This window comes from Strongylocentrotus purpuratus, unplaced genomic scaffold, assembly GCF_000002235.5.
Source record: "Strongylocentrotus purpuratus isolate Spur 01 unplaced genomic scaffold, Spur_5.0 spur5_scaffold_14, whole genome shotgun sequence".
In the NCBI taxonomy this organism is placed as follows: Eukaryota; Metazoa; Echinodermata; class Echinoidea; order Camarodonta; family Strongylocentrotidae; genus Strongylocentrotus; species Strongylocentrotus purpuratus.
This window is the reverse complement of record NW_022145599.1, coordinates 5375953-5394041: the sequence shown is the minus strand read 5'-3', so window position 1 is coordinate 5394041 and position 18089 is coordinate 5375953. Positions and strand designations below refer to the sequence as shown.

At 35.9% G+C, this 18089-nt stretch overlaps 1 long non-coding RNA gene across 1 annotated transcript; it reads right to left on the bottom strand.

Annotated features, from left to right (window-relative positions):
• Window positions 1-1748: 1748 nt before the first annotated feature.
• Window positions 1749-6973, bottom strand: LOC115923443. The gene is made up of 2 exons (XR_004063887.1): window positions 6728-6973; window positions 1749-3959 (listed from the first exon to the last, which is right to left on the bottom strand). It is a non-coding gene; the product is annotated as an uncharacterized LOC115923443 (long non-coding RNA).
• Window positions 6974-18089: the final 11116 nt, after the last annotated feature.

Here is an 18089-nt window from a genome sequence, read left to right as displayed (position 1 = left end):
AAAGATACTTAATCGATCTCATTAAAAGAGATCGGACAATATTAAGTCGTTTTCGCTGTGGCAATCATTACCTGCCGATTGTAGCTGGTAGATATTCAAATACTCCAAGGGAAATGAGGCTATGTACGCTGTGCAATTTGCAATCGCTTGGGGATGAGTTTCATTACTTGTTTGTATGCCCTACCTTTCGTTCAGAAAGAAAATTGTTCATCGATAAATATTTTATTGAAAGACCAAATACACTGAAAATGGATCAGCTTTTTAACTCCAATAATGTACAAACACGTTTAAACTTAGTAAAATTCTGTCGAAAAATAATGCTTCGTTTTCATTAATTTAAGTATTTGCAAAAACATGTTATGAGTTCAATATTAACTTTATGTTTCTCTTTTTTGTCTTATATCAATTTATTAAATTGATATCAAGAATATTTTCAGTAATTCATTAATTCAGATATCAATTTACTGGTGCCAGTAAATTTCTTTTTCAATTGCTTCCTTTAATTTCGTCATTAATTATCGTTTTAATTAATATTATCGTTTTGTTTTTGATTATTATTAGTATTATCATCATCAATATTGTTATCATTATCATCATAATTTTTCTCACTATTGTCGATAGTGTTATTTTGTATGGATTAACATTAATTCTATTTGTATTGTATATTTCACAGTGTTTAATTGACAAATTCAAACTGATTGTAAACTTCTCCAATACCCCAATGTGGGTGACATGAGAAAAAAAAAAAAAAAAAAAAGTACTACCATTTTCACTGGCTGCTCACGTCGGCCCACATGGCTTCAACCCTCGAGGCGCCGATGCAGATCCCGTTTACACGACATAAAGTTGCAGGGTTGAAGCCGCGAGGTGGATTGAGACCTGCAATTCTGGTGGATTCAAGGGGCGGCTTCAACCCGGCTTCAATCCTCACTGGGATCCCGTTTACACACATAAAACTGCAGGCTTCAACCCGGCTTCAACCCTCGATGCCGATCACTGTGTAAACACGGTATATATGACGCGAAGGCAATCTGAATATGATCGAGAAGGCTTGGCTCCAACTTTAATTTATCTTCAATATAAGGTGTAAAGCATAATTTGTTGATTAACGTTCCATTAGATCTTCTTCGATGTGGTATAAAACAAATAATGAATGTTTTTCATTCGTTTAATAGTGCGAATATTTTCATTCGTTGAATAGACGCCGCGTTGAATAGAATGTTAATCTTTCAACTCATGAAAATATTCGCACTATTGAACTCATAACCATTCATTATGTGTATAATAATAATAATATAATTTATCTACCTAAAATGTGAGAACTTAGATAAACACACATAAAAAAGCATATAATTGAAAGCTTGAAAGTATGGAGATAAGTAAAATATTCAAGATAATTACAGAGGCCAACTATCGTAAGCAAGAATGCTTGAGTCGATAGTCGTACATGGCGCTGTTGTAGGAGTTTGTAGGAGAATAGAGTGCCATGTATAACATTTTTGTTCAGAAAGCATCTAAATAAAAGTGGAAAGAAAGTATAAAACAAAGAAATGTAAGTTGGCTCTATATACCATTCCAGACATTTAAGTGTTACAACAAGATTTTCAAAACCATGTCTTATGTCTTAATTTTATGGGAAAACGGTTGGGAAAATTCAAAAAAGGTTGGGAGAATTTACGGTCAGAGGATTTCGCACACTGACGCCTTCAGAGAAAACTATAAATATCTTTGAGGTTTGAGAATTTTCGCAGGATTTTGTGCATGTTAAAGGGTTAGTATAGTAGAAGGAATATGATAAGTATCATTGCATCCCAAAAATACGCAGTTTTGTCATCAAGCTTAAACAATGTTACCGAGTTACTTTGAGGAAAGCACACAATTTCGACTTTCTTTTAAATCTCAGTGTTGCCCTGGAAAAGGTGAGGATTTATCACATGGACTGGCTAGAAGATGAACCAAGGAGGTTTGAGGCTTGAGTAGATGAAATTCCAACTACAAAGGAGATGAAAGTAATAAACTATTTTCCATCGTGTCACAGAGCTATAATAATTGTGCTTCATGGATTATATTGATATATTACTTTTTTTGTTTCTTCTTCCAAATAATGTTTATCATTACTTTCCAAGAGGATGAAATATCACCATTTATATTTTACTTTTGATTGTAAAATAATAATAAAATTCGAAACGTACATTGCAATACCCTTTAATATATTGCATACAAACGAATATCTAAGTTTCAATTGTACCTACAACGAAACATTGATTTATCAAGTAAATATAGCGCTATTGGTTTCGATTAGACTAATATAGTAGGCATTTGTATGTAGCACGGGGAAAGGACATCTACTGACAATCACACATTTCCAATTGAGAACATACCTGCAACCTACCACAATATTATTTTCGATATTTACACACTATAAGAATCACAACATTACAACGCTAAAATGTAATTACATACAACTATTGTCCATGAAATATACATACACCATAATCTAATATAGTATTACCTAAACAAGACAAATTTGAAAGAGGAAAGACAAGCGAAATAAGGTTTACCATGTAAGGTACATTCATGTGAACATGAGATAACATACTCTTGAGTGGTCGACTTGACGGTCACTTTATAAAATACGACAGACAGATTTTTTTTGGTTTAAATAGTAAAGCATTTTAGCCTGAGTCAGGACCCGGTTTCATAAAACTAGCCATCAATAGCATATGTTAAATAATATCTATGACAAAGTTTGCTCTCAGCCAATCAACCGCCAGTAGCTTATAACAATTATAACTCTGGTTATTTATAACAATTTTTATGAAGCAGGGTCCTGGTTTACTATTGCACCAGACCCGTCGTTCCCCTGATAACAGAAGACCGTGAAAGGAGACTGTGGAAGATGAAAAGACATTCACAGGAACACGGAAGTCAATATATAAATAAATAGATAGAACATGTATGTCCTGCCTGATGATAATCAATTCAGATGACATGGTTTGTTACTTGGTAAAATTACTATGCATCTCTTTTTTTTTACATTTAAAAATCGAGAAACTATGGACGAGGCTAAAACAAACAAAATCACTCCCTGGTACAGAGGCCAAAAGGCTTCTAAATTTTAACGATAGTTAAGGACGGTCGACAGGTAATTTGCCATTTCACTTGTGGGGTTCAATAACTCGCTATATGCAGGCGGCTGTTGATCTCATAGTCTTTCCACAGGAGCTGATGGTTGTAGGGTTGGTTGAGCTGGTGGGTACAGGTTGACAGCAGGTTGAGCCGGTGGGTACTGGATAACAGCAGGTTCAGCTGGTTGGTAGTGGTTCGTACCGATTTGGACCGGTTGAAAGGACCCCGCTTGTTGCTGAGGTTGATATGAATTCACGAATGTCTGTTGACCGCCTCCTCCCTCTCCTCCTCCTCTTCCTCCTCCTCCACTTCCCTGGATAATGGGAGGTATACTATTTCCGGTGTATATGCGGCGTTTGGGGCAACGGCTGTTGGTGTCATTGCCGTTTCAGAGAACGTCGTTGGTATGTTTGATAGGTGACGTGGGGAATAGCAACACCAGGCGATGCTCAGGGTCAGGAGGATGATTCCAATAACAAAAACTGCTATTCCTGCGTTCTTCTGTATCGGCAGATCAGACTTACTCTTTTCCGGTAAGCTGTCATAGTAATTGCCGAAGGTTAATACTCCCATTAATATATTTGCAACTCCGGCAAATATGAACACGAAGGAAATGCATATCAAGCAAAGCGAACATTTATAGAAGCGCTCCAAACATGGACTATCTTGGGGATTTGCATTGTAGATGTTCGTTTGTGCTACGACAGGGGGCGTTGTACTAGTTGCTGTCATATCCTTCTACGGACTGTGTACGCGATCGAGGTGTAAAATCAGTTCCCTATTCGCCGTTTCCCTCCACTTTGAGTATATAATGTCAGGCGAGTTTAGTTCTGACAAATACAAAGAGAGAGAGAGAGAGAGAGAAATATACTACATTTACAATCAAGAAAAGAATTAGGATGGATATGGTTACATGATAGTGCCTTTGATACTAAATCAGGCGCCATTGCCGTGCACTACCGAGTTACGAACCGTCTCCAATCTTGTTCTTATTAAAGTCAGTTACGACATCTGAACAGAGCTTTTCAAAGGTATTTTACTATCGCTATCATCATTGAGGATTAATTATCATTATTATCAGTGTTGATGATTGATTGCTGATTATTATCATAATCATTTTTATCATCTTCATCATCATCATCTTCTTCATTATCATTAGTAAGGTTATCATCATGAAATTCATGGCTATTCAAAAAGAAGAATAAACGGTGATTTTACAGTTCATGCCTGAGCTATTCGACAAATAATGTGGGAATGTATTACAGATTATTGAGAGTTCACTTCTTCATGATGACCGGTTTCAATTTAATTTCTTCAGATAGTGAATTCAAAATTGTAAATTATAAACAAGTGCAAACAATTATATACGAAGAATGCGTACAAGCAAATTGCGCTAGAATTTCGCGTTGCTTGGCAACGAAATCACATTACGTATTGTTACATCTGTTACATCATAGTCAAAATCATATCATGTCAATCTCTATCTCCATTTATATTTCATTATACTTGTAATCTAGCTTTTAAAGGTAAAGACCAGTATTGGAAACGCCCCAATTTCAAAAAATGAAATGGAAGCTCTTATTACCAATCATGTGAAAGAATATGTTTTGAATAATACATGGTGATAAAACTGTTGACGGGAACCAGAACCTTGCAGTACATCTATGCTAGATGATCAACCTTTTCTGATCGATTTCACAATGTTTCTTTCACAATGCAATCGCATGACCATCAGCTTTAAATAACAGCAAAATTATTTATATCATTAATAATTATGCATGCACATTCACATAATAACCTCATGATTCTCTAATATGAATTAAGACTTGTTCAGCTCTGGCTGAAATAATTTTTATGAAATACTTTTCTTTAATCTTATGTCCAGTTATCTTTTGCTCTCATTTAGGAAAAGTTATGACGTCAAATTTGGATTTATTCCTTTTTGCACATCTTGATATTTATTTACTCACATCAAGGATTTGATATGTTCTATCTTTTATGTGTTGACGACGGATTTTCATTCTATTTCATAAAATATTTCCCGCCTCTCCGATGTATCGTTTTCCACAACCAAAAATACAAAAATAAAAATATCACCACAGACATGGCAGTGCTTGATTTTTCAAAGGCTTTTGATGTCATCCCGCACCAGCGTCTCCTCATGAAATTAGACTATTATGGTATTCGAGCAAATAATAAGAGATGGATATCTAGTTTCCTGACAAAGAGACTGCAACGTGTCTGTGTAAATGGTCAATGTTCCGAGTGGTTACCAGTCCTCAGTGGCACTCCACAGGGCACAGTATTAGGCCCTCACATTTTTCTACTCCACATCAATGACATTCATGAAAAGGTTTCCAGTACAACACGACTTTTTGCTGATGATTGTTTACTTTACCGTCCCATCAAATCTGCTGAAGATGAGAAAGCTCTTCAACAAGTCCTATATTATGGTCCAGTGGTCCAAGACTTGGGGCATGCATTTCAATCCCTCTAAATGCAAAACCATGCGTGTTTCAAGAAAGAGAACACCGGGTACTAAATCCTACAAAATCCTTCATGTTACCCTGGAGGAAACGAACCAGACCCTATACATTGGCATCAATATCCAGAAAGACCTACGCTGGAATAGCCAGACTCATTACGCAACCGGCAAAGCCTCAAGGGTCCTTAACTTCCTAAGGCGCAACTTCCATCACTGCTCATCTAATGTTAAAGAAAAGTTGTATCTTACTCTTGTACGTCCACACCTTGACTACGCCACTGCAGCATGGGACCCTTATACAGCCAAAAACACCTATGCTGTCGAGAAAGTTCAACGTCAGGCTGCACGTTTTGTCACCAATAATTACGGATGGGACACCAGTGTTACCAAGCTACTCAAATAACTCATCTGGAGATCTCTTAAAGACAGAAGGGAAGCACACCGTCTTACCTGCCTCTTCAAAATGATCAAGGGACAACTCGACATCGACTACCAATCTCACACCAACCCTAAGCCAGACAGACGTAGACGAGGACACTCCAACCAATTTGAAATTCGCCACCCAAACTCGGACGTCTATGCCAACTCATATTCCCAAGGACTGTAAAGACATGGAACAACCTACAAAGAGTAACCATCGACCAAACCTCCCCGCTCTCATTTAAAAATACAGTTACTAAAGAACTTTTTTCCAAAATGTAATCGTCCACCCTCCACCACCTCCAGTCAAAACTCTTCTTCGGAGGATTTAGGAGGAAAAGAATCCAAGATCCAAGAGAACTTCAATCGTAACTAAAAAGCTATTATCGTCAATATTTTCAGGTAGGTCAAGAAATCAAGAAATCTACAATATCTTGAATATCGGTTTTTACATGTTTCCAGCATGGTTACAGTATCAATCAGATAGTTTAGACGATGAGTAGGACATACCGGTCCTGCAACTATTGGTCTCATTTCCTCAAGTCCATATCAGATCCACATTGTACTTATTTTTATGTTGGTGCATATTAGAATAGATAAATAAATCAGATTTTAATTCAATAATTGCTCTTTTCGATTAATATATCGCCGTTTTAATACGCAATATCATAATACGATTCAAATCAATCTTACCTATATAGGGCTAACACTTCCGTTTCAGTATCACCGATATATCTGGCTTATGAGTTCGCACTGTACTACACGCAGTGATACAAACCGGATTATGTGTCAGCAGCCTCAGCACATCATAATGTATACCGATCGTTTTCCTACATCGCCACCACAAACAAATATCATGGTTAACCATCGGAATTCGGAAGCAGTGACGTAAGATTCATGCAAATGAAAAAAATAACACTGATGAAACGTTTATTCCATTCCAACATGAAAAGTACCCGGAACTAGCAATGATGCGCGATCTATTTTTGTTCAGCTTACGACGTGGGATGATTCATGACTCATAGCTCGGATGAACATGGCCTTTAGATGCAACACTTGCAGACGGTAAATGATCGCTAGGCTACGTAAAACTGGTCATGGCATTGGGTGATCCTGACCATCGGGAAAGCTTGACCATTGTGTGAGCTTCTGGGACGTTACCTCACCCCTGGGTAAACTCATTAACCAATCAACGTTACCTATCAACCTACAGTGCGTTAATCTTCATTTCATGAAGCCTGCACTTTTCAGGAAATAACACCGATGAAATGAAATTCCATTCCAAGAATTGGCTTCCATGGAATAATACAAGGATGCGCGTACTAGTTATATTCAGGATACGTGGCGGATCCAGCCGGCGGCAAGGGGGGGGGGGAGTTGGGGGTGCAATTCTTGAGAAAATGCCGCATTCCGCGCTTCCGCGGAAAGGAGGGGGGGGGGGGGGGGGACTCTGAGGGGGATGTGACCCCAGCTGAAGAACAATCACATTTTCAAACGCAATTTGTGCGATTTGGTGTTATTTATAGCCAGGATGTCATTTAAAATCTGTGACTTTTTTGCAGCATAAATTTATGATAAGCCTTTGCTTTCTAAAGCCCTCATCACACCGAACTAGTTCTCAATACGTTCTGGAAAATGTTGTCAAACGTGCTCAAACTGTGTGCAAACGGAGTTGAACGTAGTAGCAACTGTTAAACGATCTGTTCAAAAGCTTTATGGACGGGCTCGGACTGGCTATAAGGGAGAGTGCTCTAGAACTTTGAGCCTGTTCAAAATTGTCCTCGTCCTGCAAATAAACGGAGTGACAATGTACTTAAAACGAAGAGGACGTACTACAAACGGACTGATTGTCGTACTAGGGACGGAATTGCCTCGATCCTACTAAGAACGTGTTACAACGTGCTGTGGTCGAGCATCAATTAGCAGCAGTATAAGCCCCCATCACCCCCAAACTAGTTCTCACTACGTTCTAGAACCATCCTAGAAAATCATAAAATGTGTTATGGTCGGGGTAGAATGTGTAAATAATGTCTATGATACGATCCTACTACGCTCATGAGCAGTCCTCAATACGTCCATCTCGTCTCTACCCCGTCCACAGTCAGCTCATATCAAGTTCAGATCGGGCAAATTTGCCATTTTCAAGCAGTCCGGCCCGTCCGTAATCAGTTTAAAACAGTTCTTAATTATTTCTGCCTCGTTCCCAATACGTCCAAACCATTCTAACTAGTTCGCAACTTGATCTGACTTTTTGTTTGTAACCCGACCACCCCGTTCAGGAACAGTACAACTTGTCCTCATCTCGTTCTTAGTGGGTTCGAACGCGCCTATGTAGGCTCGAGGACTATAAAAACAACTTATCTGATCGATTCCTTAATTCTCCCCACTATAGTATTACAATTTAGTTACATTTTAGGTGAATGCAAATTGTCACAAAGCAATGAGTTTGTTTTTTAGCAGATGTTTCTGCATTTATTGATAAATCAAATATAAAACATTTAAATAACAATAATAGTATATGATACAATCGATTTACATAAAATGTGACAAACTTAAATACACACACATAAAAATGCATATAATGCATAACAACTTATCTAATCGATATTTTTTAATGTAACAAATATTGAAAATTAAAAGATTTGGTGCAATAGCAATAATCAAAATATGTATGAGTTATTGTATTTTCCAAACTGAATAAGAAACAATATTCTTAAAGTGAAACAAGTATTAGTAAACAATATCTGGAAATAAGTTGGTTCCATTTGTATTAATTTTCAAGAAAATGATTTACTTTCCCCTTAAATTGGCATAGTTAAAAAGTGCATTACCGAATTGTTGTTTTCAGCAGTTAAGTAATAGGATACAATATGTACGTAGTCCATCGTCTACAGTGGAATCTAGTACAATAGATATGGTAACAGGTGACCCCATTGATGTAGCAGACATAAGAGTCAAACACTATTATGATTTGATATTAGAAAAAAACAGGATCTGCCGTGCATTTATTTTTGGAACGCTTATTTTGATTAACCTAACTGGAAGACGGTGCTTTATTATAAATTTTAATTTATAAATGACAACAGAATTAAGCAGTTTAATTTTTAATTTATTCATAGAATAATACCCAGTAAAGATAATTTATGTAATAAAATGGAAGATTGAAAATAATAATCTATGTGATGTCTGTAAAATCCCGGATACAACTAACCACCTTCTCCTGGCTTGTAAGAAGGATTTCGCTTTTCTTTGAAGATTGTATCCAAATTAATCGATACGTTGTTTAATTTAAAAATCTTTCTGAACGAAAAAAAACTTCTAATAGCTCATGAAATAGAGAAGAGAGAAATGAATCTGATCAATCTTATTTAAAACTTTTCTCAGCGCATTATCTATAGAAACTATATTAGAGAATGTTTTGGAAATATGATGTATATTTGTCAAAAGAATTAAAGGTAGAAATTCGCACCGATCTCGATAACAAATGTAATCAAAAGAAATTTGATACAAACGAAGTAACAAACAAAATGTTTGCATCGTTTCATTTAGTGATTATATCACATTAGTTTCATGTTTTGTACTATATATGATATGTTACAAGTGCATTAATTATGTATATAAAAACTGTTGTAAATAGCTGTTATTTTTATGATATGAACAAATAAAGTCCCTCGACAGTGGAAAAATAGAAGAAAAAAATATTGATATGTTACTCTTTTGTTTTTTCTTCCAAATAGTGTCTTTCATTACTTTACAAGAGGATGAAATATCACCATTTATATTTTACTTTTGATTGTAAAATAATAAGAAATTCGAAACGTACATTGCAATACCCATTAATATCTTGCATACAAACGAATATCTAAGTTTTAATTATACCTACAACTAAACATTGATTTATCAACTGAAAATAGTATGTTTGGTTTCGTATAAGGAGTATAGAAGGCATCATTTCGGATGTAGCACGGCGACAGGACATTTATATTTACATTATAAGAATCACATCATTACAACACTACAATATAATTACATTACGATACAACTATTATCCATGAAATATTCATACACCATAATCTAAAATAGTATTACCAAAACGAGACAAATTTGATAGAGAAAAGGTAAGTTCATTGAGGTATACCATGGAAGGTACATGCATGTGAATAAAATAGACAAGAGATAACATATCTTTGAGTGGTCAACTTGACGGTTACTTTATGAAATACGACAGACAGATTTTTTGGGTTCAAATAGTAAAGCATTTTAGCCTGAATCAGGGCCCAGTTACATACGACTAGCCATCAATAGCATATGCTAAATTGTATCTATGACAAAGTTTGCTCTCGGCCAATCAACCGCCAGTAGCTTATAACAATTATAACTCTGGTTGTTTATAACAATTTTTATGAAGCAGGGTCCTGGTTTACTATTGCACCAAACCCGTCGTTCCCCTGATAATAGAAGACCATGAAAGGAGAGAGTTGAAGATGGAGAGATATTGACAGGTACACTGAAGGCAATAAATAGATAGAACGTGGGTGTCCTGCCTATTGATAATCAATTCAGACGAAATGGTTTTACTTGGGAAAATTACTACGCTTTTTTGTAACATTTAAAATTGAAGAAGAAACTATGAAAGAGCCTAAAAAGACATAATCACTCCCTTATACAGGAACGTATAAGGCTTTTAACTTTAACGAAAGTTACGAGTATCCGGTTGATATATAATTTTCCATGGATAGTTGGTGTCACAAATACTGCCGAATACGTCTGATCATACAACTGTCATGGCCATCTAAAAGTAAATCTTTTTCGCTTAAAAGTTTCCATAGGACTTAATTGCGTCACTTGTGGGATTCGTTAACTCGTTATATGAAGGCGGCGGTTGATCTGGTAGTCTTTCCACAGGAGCTGATGTTTGTAGGGTTGGTTGAGTTGGTGGGTACTGGTTGACAGCAGGTTGAGCCGGTAGGTACTGGCTGTGAACAGGTTGAGCCGGTGGGTACTAGTTCGTACCGATTTGGACCGGTTGAAAGGACCCCGCTTGTTGCTGAGATTGATATGAATACACGAATGTCTGTTGACCGCCTCCTCCTCCTCCTCCGCCACGCTGGATGATGGGAGGTTGTACTAACCCTGGTGTAGATGCGGCATTTGGGGCAACGACTGTTGTTGTCATGGCCGTTCCAGAGAATGTCGTTGGCATGTTTGATAAGTGACGTCGTGCATAGCAGCACCAGGCGAGGCTCAGGGTCATTAGGATGATTCCAATAGCCAAAACTGCTATTCCTGCGTACATCTGACTCTTACCGGACGTTCTCTCTTCCGGGAAGCTGTCATAGAAACTGTCTGACAGATTTTCTGCTCGAAAATTTCCTATTATTATATTTGTAGCTCCGGCAAAAATGATCATAGGGGATAACATTGCACAACATATCGAACATGGATAGAAGCGCTGCGAACATGGCCTATCTTGAGGATTTGCACTGTACATGGTCGGTTGTGCTACGACAGGAGTCGTTGTGCTATTTGCTGCCATCTCCTTCTACGGACTGTGTACGCGATCGAGGTGTAAAATCAGTAAACCATTCGCCGCTTCCCGCCCCTTTGTAGTAAATAATGTAAGTCGAGTTTAGTCCTAAAAAATACAAAGAGAGAGAGAGAAAAAAAACATTATATTATTATACAATCAAGAAAAGCATTGGGATAGATAATACAAGATTGTGCATTTAATACTAAATCAGGCGCAATTGCTGCGCACTAACGAGGCTTGAATTGCTTGTTCTGAGTAAATTAGTTATGACATCTGATCGGAGCTTTTCAAAGGCATTTTTACTATATTTATCATTATTGATGATTGATTATTGCTTATTGGCTATTATTATTATTATTTTTGATGATTGATGGTTGATTATTATTATCATCATTATCATCATCATCTTATTATCATTATGATCTATTATTTATACGAAGTAGATGTGTACTTCCGCTCTTGTTCCAGTTAAAAACACAGAAAAAGGGAAAGAAATATTAAGTCGTTGGTGCCGATAAATTGGGAAGTAACATGAATTTCATGGTCATTCAAGAAGAGAAAAATAAGGGATTTTACATTACCTGAGCTTCCCGACAAAAAATGTGGTATTGTATTCCACAATATTGAGAGCTCACTCATTTTTTTAGATAGTGAATTCTAAAATTGCAAATGACGAACATGTGTAATGAATATATACAAACACTGACAATGACAATTTATTTTCATGTTACCCACACTGGGGTATTGGAGAAGTTTCACAACCAGTTTGAATTTGTCAATCTAACACTGTACAATATACAATTCAAATCGAGTGAATTTGCAATAAAAATATAACTATCAACGATAGTGAGAAAAATTATGATACTAATAATAATAAAGATGATAATAATAATAATAATAACATTAATAATAATAATAATTTTAAAAAATACTGATAATAATAATTATAATGATAATTAATGAAAAAATGAATGAAAGCAATTGAAAAAGAAAGTTACTGGCACCAGTAGATTGTTATTTAAATCAATGAGTTACTGTAAATATTCTTGATATCAATTTAATAATTTGACAAAAAAGATGAACATAAAGATAATATTGAACTCATAACAATTTATGTGCACATACTAAACAAGGCACTATTTGTTGATATAATTTTGCTAAGTTAAAACGTGTTTGTGCTTTATTGGAGTTTAAAAGCTGATCCATTTTCAGTGTATTCGGTCTTTCAAGAAAATATTTATCGAGGAACAATTTTCAGTCTGAACGGAAGGTAGGACATACAAACAAGTAATGAAACTTATCCCCAAGCGATGGAAATTGCAGAGCGTGTATAACCTCATTCCCCTTGGAGTATTTGAATATCCACCAGAAACAATCCGCAAGTGATGATTGCCACAGCGAAAACGACTTAAAATTGTCCGATCTCTTTTAATGAGATCGATTAAGAGTCTTTCTAAACATAAACAAATGTTTAAAGATTCGATAGTTGACACAATGTGAATTATTGTATATACAAGCAAATTAATACTGGGCATGAGAATCTTTCAATCGACGTTCCACAGTTTGTTTGACCCAATCACAACTCGTATTTTCACAAATTTCTCATAAATCAGACATCCCCATATTGTCCAGAGTCAGCTTGATTCTGTTCAACCAAGGTGCCTGATATATTCTGCTCAAAGAGTATTTTTTTAAACAATGTACATAATGAATTTTATTTTATTTTATTTGAATTATTTATTTCTGTTTGCTTCTCTTTTTCTTTTGCGTTTTTACAAATACATAACAAACAAACATTGCAAATTTACACATGACAAAATAATATATGTAGAATAAAATAAGGCTGGCTGTAACTAATCGAAAACATCAAACAGGAGGGTTGACAAAGAAAGTAAAGCTTGAAAGTAACTATGACTACCCTCAAAGGATACATAATAATACATGAAATATGGAGGGAAAAAATATTGGTAAAAGGGGTAAAAGACAGAAAAAGAAGAAAAAAAGAAAGAGGGGATGCAAATCAAGATTCACAGATGTACGTGGTAGTTGGATTTCAATTTGTTGTATAAGGATAAAAAAATAAGATGCAAATTTGAATATTGAGTGGCCAACTTTGGATATAATAGAACGAGAAGACTCGAGAGGTTCGGACAATATAAATGTGAATGTGAGATCAGCAAGCAAACGGATTGTTTACTAAAGAAATGTTTACTTCTGAACTAGGAAATGGTTTCCAATTAGAATTAAAGTCTGAAAAGTTGTTATTATAATTACACCCAGGTGTAAATGGGTACCTGATATGCTTGAGCGCTAGTTACTTTGGCAGCTCGGCTACGACCAGGGTAATGTGTAAAGCGCCATGAGCGTCAGAGCCTGACGGATACCAGCGATATATAAATAACCATATTATTAACCATATTATTACAAATATTGATTTAAAGTATAAATCATAAACAGTTTCACACATAGAACTGATGGAAGATGACTTGCCACGGGTTTAATGAAATCATAAGCCCACCGTCAGTGGTTTTCACCGACTAATATCATGTTCACCAACAATTTAGTCAGCGCTGACTAAATTTGACCAATCACAGGCCTGGAAAATAGTCGATGATAAAAGAATTTTCGATGAACATGATATTAGTCGGTGAAAACCACCGACTAATTGTTTCATGAAACGCCCCCAGACCTTTATACAACATTTGCTCTTTCGCTTTCAAAGAAATCATAAGCACATCTTCTGGGATCATCTGATTGTCACACACAAGCAAGACTGAATCCCCCTCTCTGTATCCAACATGTTATTCTTTTCGATCAATATATCTCCGTTTCAATACGCAATATGAAAATACAATTCGAATCACTCTTACCTATATGGCTAATAATTCAGTTTCAGCATCACCAATATTACATCTGGCTTATGAGATCGCACTACAGTAGTCTATCAAACACACAGTGCTGCAAATCGGATCATGTGCATGTCAACAGCCTCAGCACGTATTACTAATAACTAGGTAAGAGTTAATGTTTCAGTTTCAGCATCACCAATACAATTATCTGGCTTATGAGATCGCACTCAGTAGTCTATATATAAGGTAGAAGTCAGTGTGACAGTGTCTATACACGCAGTGCTGCAAATCGGATCATGCGTCCACAGCCTCAGCACGTATTACCAAGAACTTCTTGGTATTACTAATGCTCGTAATCCCATATCGCCACCACAAACGATTTAACAGCATGGTTAACCATCGGATTCAGTTACCCGAGATTCTTGTAAATGAAAAAATAACACGGATGAAACGTTTATTCCGTTCCAACATGGAAAGTACCCGGAACTAGCAATGATGCGCGATCTATTTATGTTCAGCATAGCTCGGATCATAGACCTACCACCATAATAATCTTGCATACAAACGAATATCTAAGTTTCAATTATACCTACAACTAAACATTGATTTATCAACTGAATATAGTGCTCTTGGTTTCGTATAAGGAGTATAGAAAAGCATCATTTCTAATGTAGCACGGCGACAGGACATTTATATTTACATTATAAGAATCACATCATTACAACACTACAATATAATTATATTACGATATATACAACTATTATCCATGAAATATACATACACCATAATCTAAAATATTTCGATACTATATCCGCAATGAGTAATATATTTAGCATTAAAATAATATTACCTGAACGAGACAAATTTGATAGAGAAAAGGCAAGTCAATTAAGGTATACCATGAAAGGTACATTCATGTGAATAAAATAGACAAGAACATATCTTTGAGTGGTCAACTTGACGGTCACTTTATGAAATACGACAGACATATTTATTTATTTTTTAATAGTAAAGCATTTTAGCCTGAATCAGGGCCCAGTTTCATACAACTAGCCATCAATAGCATAATGCTAAATAATATATATGACAAAGTTTGCTCTCAGCCAATCAACCGCCAGTAGCTTATAACAATTATTATATAACTCTGGTTATTTATAACGATTTTTATGAAGCAGGGTCCTGGTTTACTATTACACCAAACCCGTCGTTTCCCTGATAATAGAAGACCATGAAAGGAGAGAGTTGAAGATGGAGAGATATTATCAATACCAGTCAGGAACTAGCAAAATACGGCACTATGTAATGAGTAGTTAATTTCCGAGGACTAAAAAACGCTCTTTTTGTTTGCGATAAAAGTAAGCAAAAAAATTAACTAATTTGGGCGAATTTGGTGTCAAAGAACAGCGAAAATTTCAGAGATTGACTTACCCCACGATTCCGCCATGATGAATTGCACTGTAAGCCGTACGAGGCCGACAAAATGATGCTACCAAAATCCCGTGGCTGGTCTCGTGTTTTACGAGAGCGTTGTGAGCGAGCTTTTCACCGAACGGGAATCTGAATAAAAATTGCCGCACAGCCTCATTATCGCGCACGCTGCGGCGCTCCAACCATGGACTATCTTGGGGATTTGCATTGTAGATGTTCGTTTGTGCTACGACAGGAGTCGTTGTACTAGTTGCTGTCATCTCCTTCTACGGACTGTGTACGCGATCGAGGTGTAAAATCAGTTCCTTATTCGCCGTTTCCCTCCACTTTGAGTATAATAATGTCAGACGAGTTTAGTCCTGACAAATACAAACAGAGAGAGAGAGAGAGAGAGAGTGAGAGAGAGGAATAGAAAGAGAGAAATATATATTACATTTACAATCAAGAAAAGCATTAGGATGGATATGGTTACAGGATAGTGCCTTTAATATTAAATCAGGCGCCATTGCCGTGCACTATCGAGTTTTGAACCGTCTCCAATCTTGTTCTGAACAGAGCTTTTCAAAGGTATTTTACTATCGCTATCATCATTGAGGATTAATTATCGTTATTATCAGTGTTGATGATTGATTGCTGATTATTATCATAATAATTTTTATCATCTTCATCATCATCATCTTCATTATCATTATTAAGGTTATCATCATGAATTTCATGGCTATTCAAAAAAAAGAAATAAACGGTGATTTTACAGTGCCTGAGCTTCTCGACAAATAATGTGGGAATATATTACACAGTATTAAGAGTTCACTTCTTCACGATGACCGGTTTCAATTTTATTTCTTCTGATAGTGAATTCAAAATTGTAAATTATAAACAATTGCAACAAATTATATTCGAACAATGCGTACAAGCGAATTACGCTTAAAATGTCGCATTGATTGGCAACGGAGTAATGACATTATGTATTGTTACATCATAGTCAAACTCAGATCATGTCAATCTCAATCTCCATTTGTATCTCATCATACATGTAATCTGCTTTTGTTATATCAGCGAAATTATTCATCCACATTCACATAATAACCTCATGATTCTCTAATATGAATTAAGACTTGTTCAGCTCTGGCTGAAATTATTTTTATGAAATACTTTTCTTTAATCTTATGTTCGGTTATCTTTTGCTCTCATTTTAGAAAAAGTTATAACGTCAAATTCTGGATTTATTTCTTTTTGCACATCTTGATATATGTTTACTCACATCAAGGATTTGATATGTTTTATCTCTTGTGTTGATGATGGATTGTCATTCTATTTCTTAAAATATTTCCCGCCTCTCCGATGTATCGTTTTCCACGACCATTACAATACAGACATTAACGCAAGTTTCTAGATGTGCATGAACATTTATCTTTTAATATGAATCTTTTTAATTCCCATAAATGTTACAAATTAATTTTGTTCCCCCTTATCTTCGCTTCAATGAGGCTGAGATCAACAGTTTCTTTAAATTCGGCGCCTGTCTCTTACTTAAAGGCACACTGCCATACTTGTAGCTACTTGCTCCCTCTATATAGAAAACTTCCCCAATCGGTGCCTGTTGGTCCCCCATGATCCTCTTTTTCTTATGTTAAATGAGAGCTGAGTTAATGAGATAGCCACCTGTCACAGTGACCTCGATGGCTCGCTGTGTGGTCTAATCCCTTCTTGCCCAGTAGTGGTGACGGTCTTTAAAACGTATTTTGTTTTCCTCAAATATGTTTTTAAGATGAGAATCTTTTAAAAGACGAAACGTTTGTTTGATAATTTTAGGAAAAAATCCCATTATTAGGATCGTATGTAGATAAAAATATATATTTTTTCTTCTTGATCTGTTTTCTTGTTTGTTTCTCTCAAAACATTTTGTTCTATATTACGTGTCTTTTGGACACCTACTCTGATATTTCAGAAGCACGAGCATGGATTCTAATTCATTTAATCTTCTTTCTCTAACTTTGTTATTCGATACAATTGTACAAATTCTTCTAGCCAGAATATATGGGTGACAGCAGTCAAAATGCAAATAGTTATGAGTGTCAGTTAGTTTATAATATACATTCGTCTCCCATATTCCAGTTATGTTCATTACATTTATATCCAGGAACGGTGTCTTCTCTCCTGACACCTCCATTAAGAATGAAGTATCTGTATGTAGATTTTGCAGAATTAATACGCAATATCATAATACAATTCGAATCACTCTTACCTA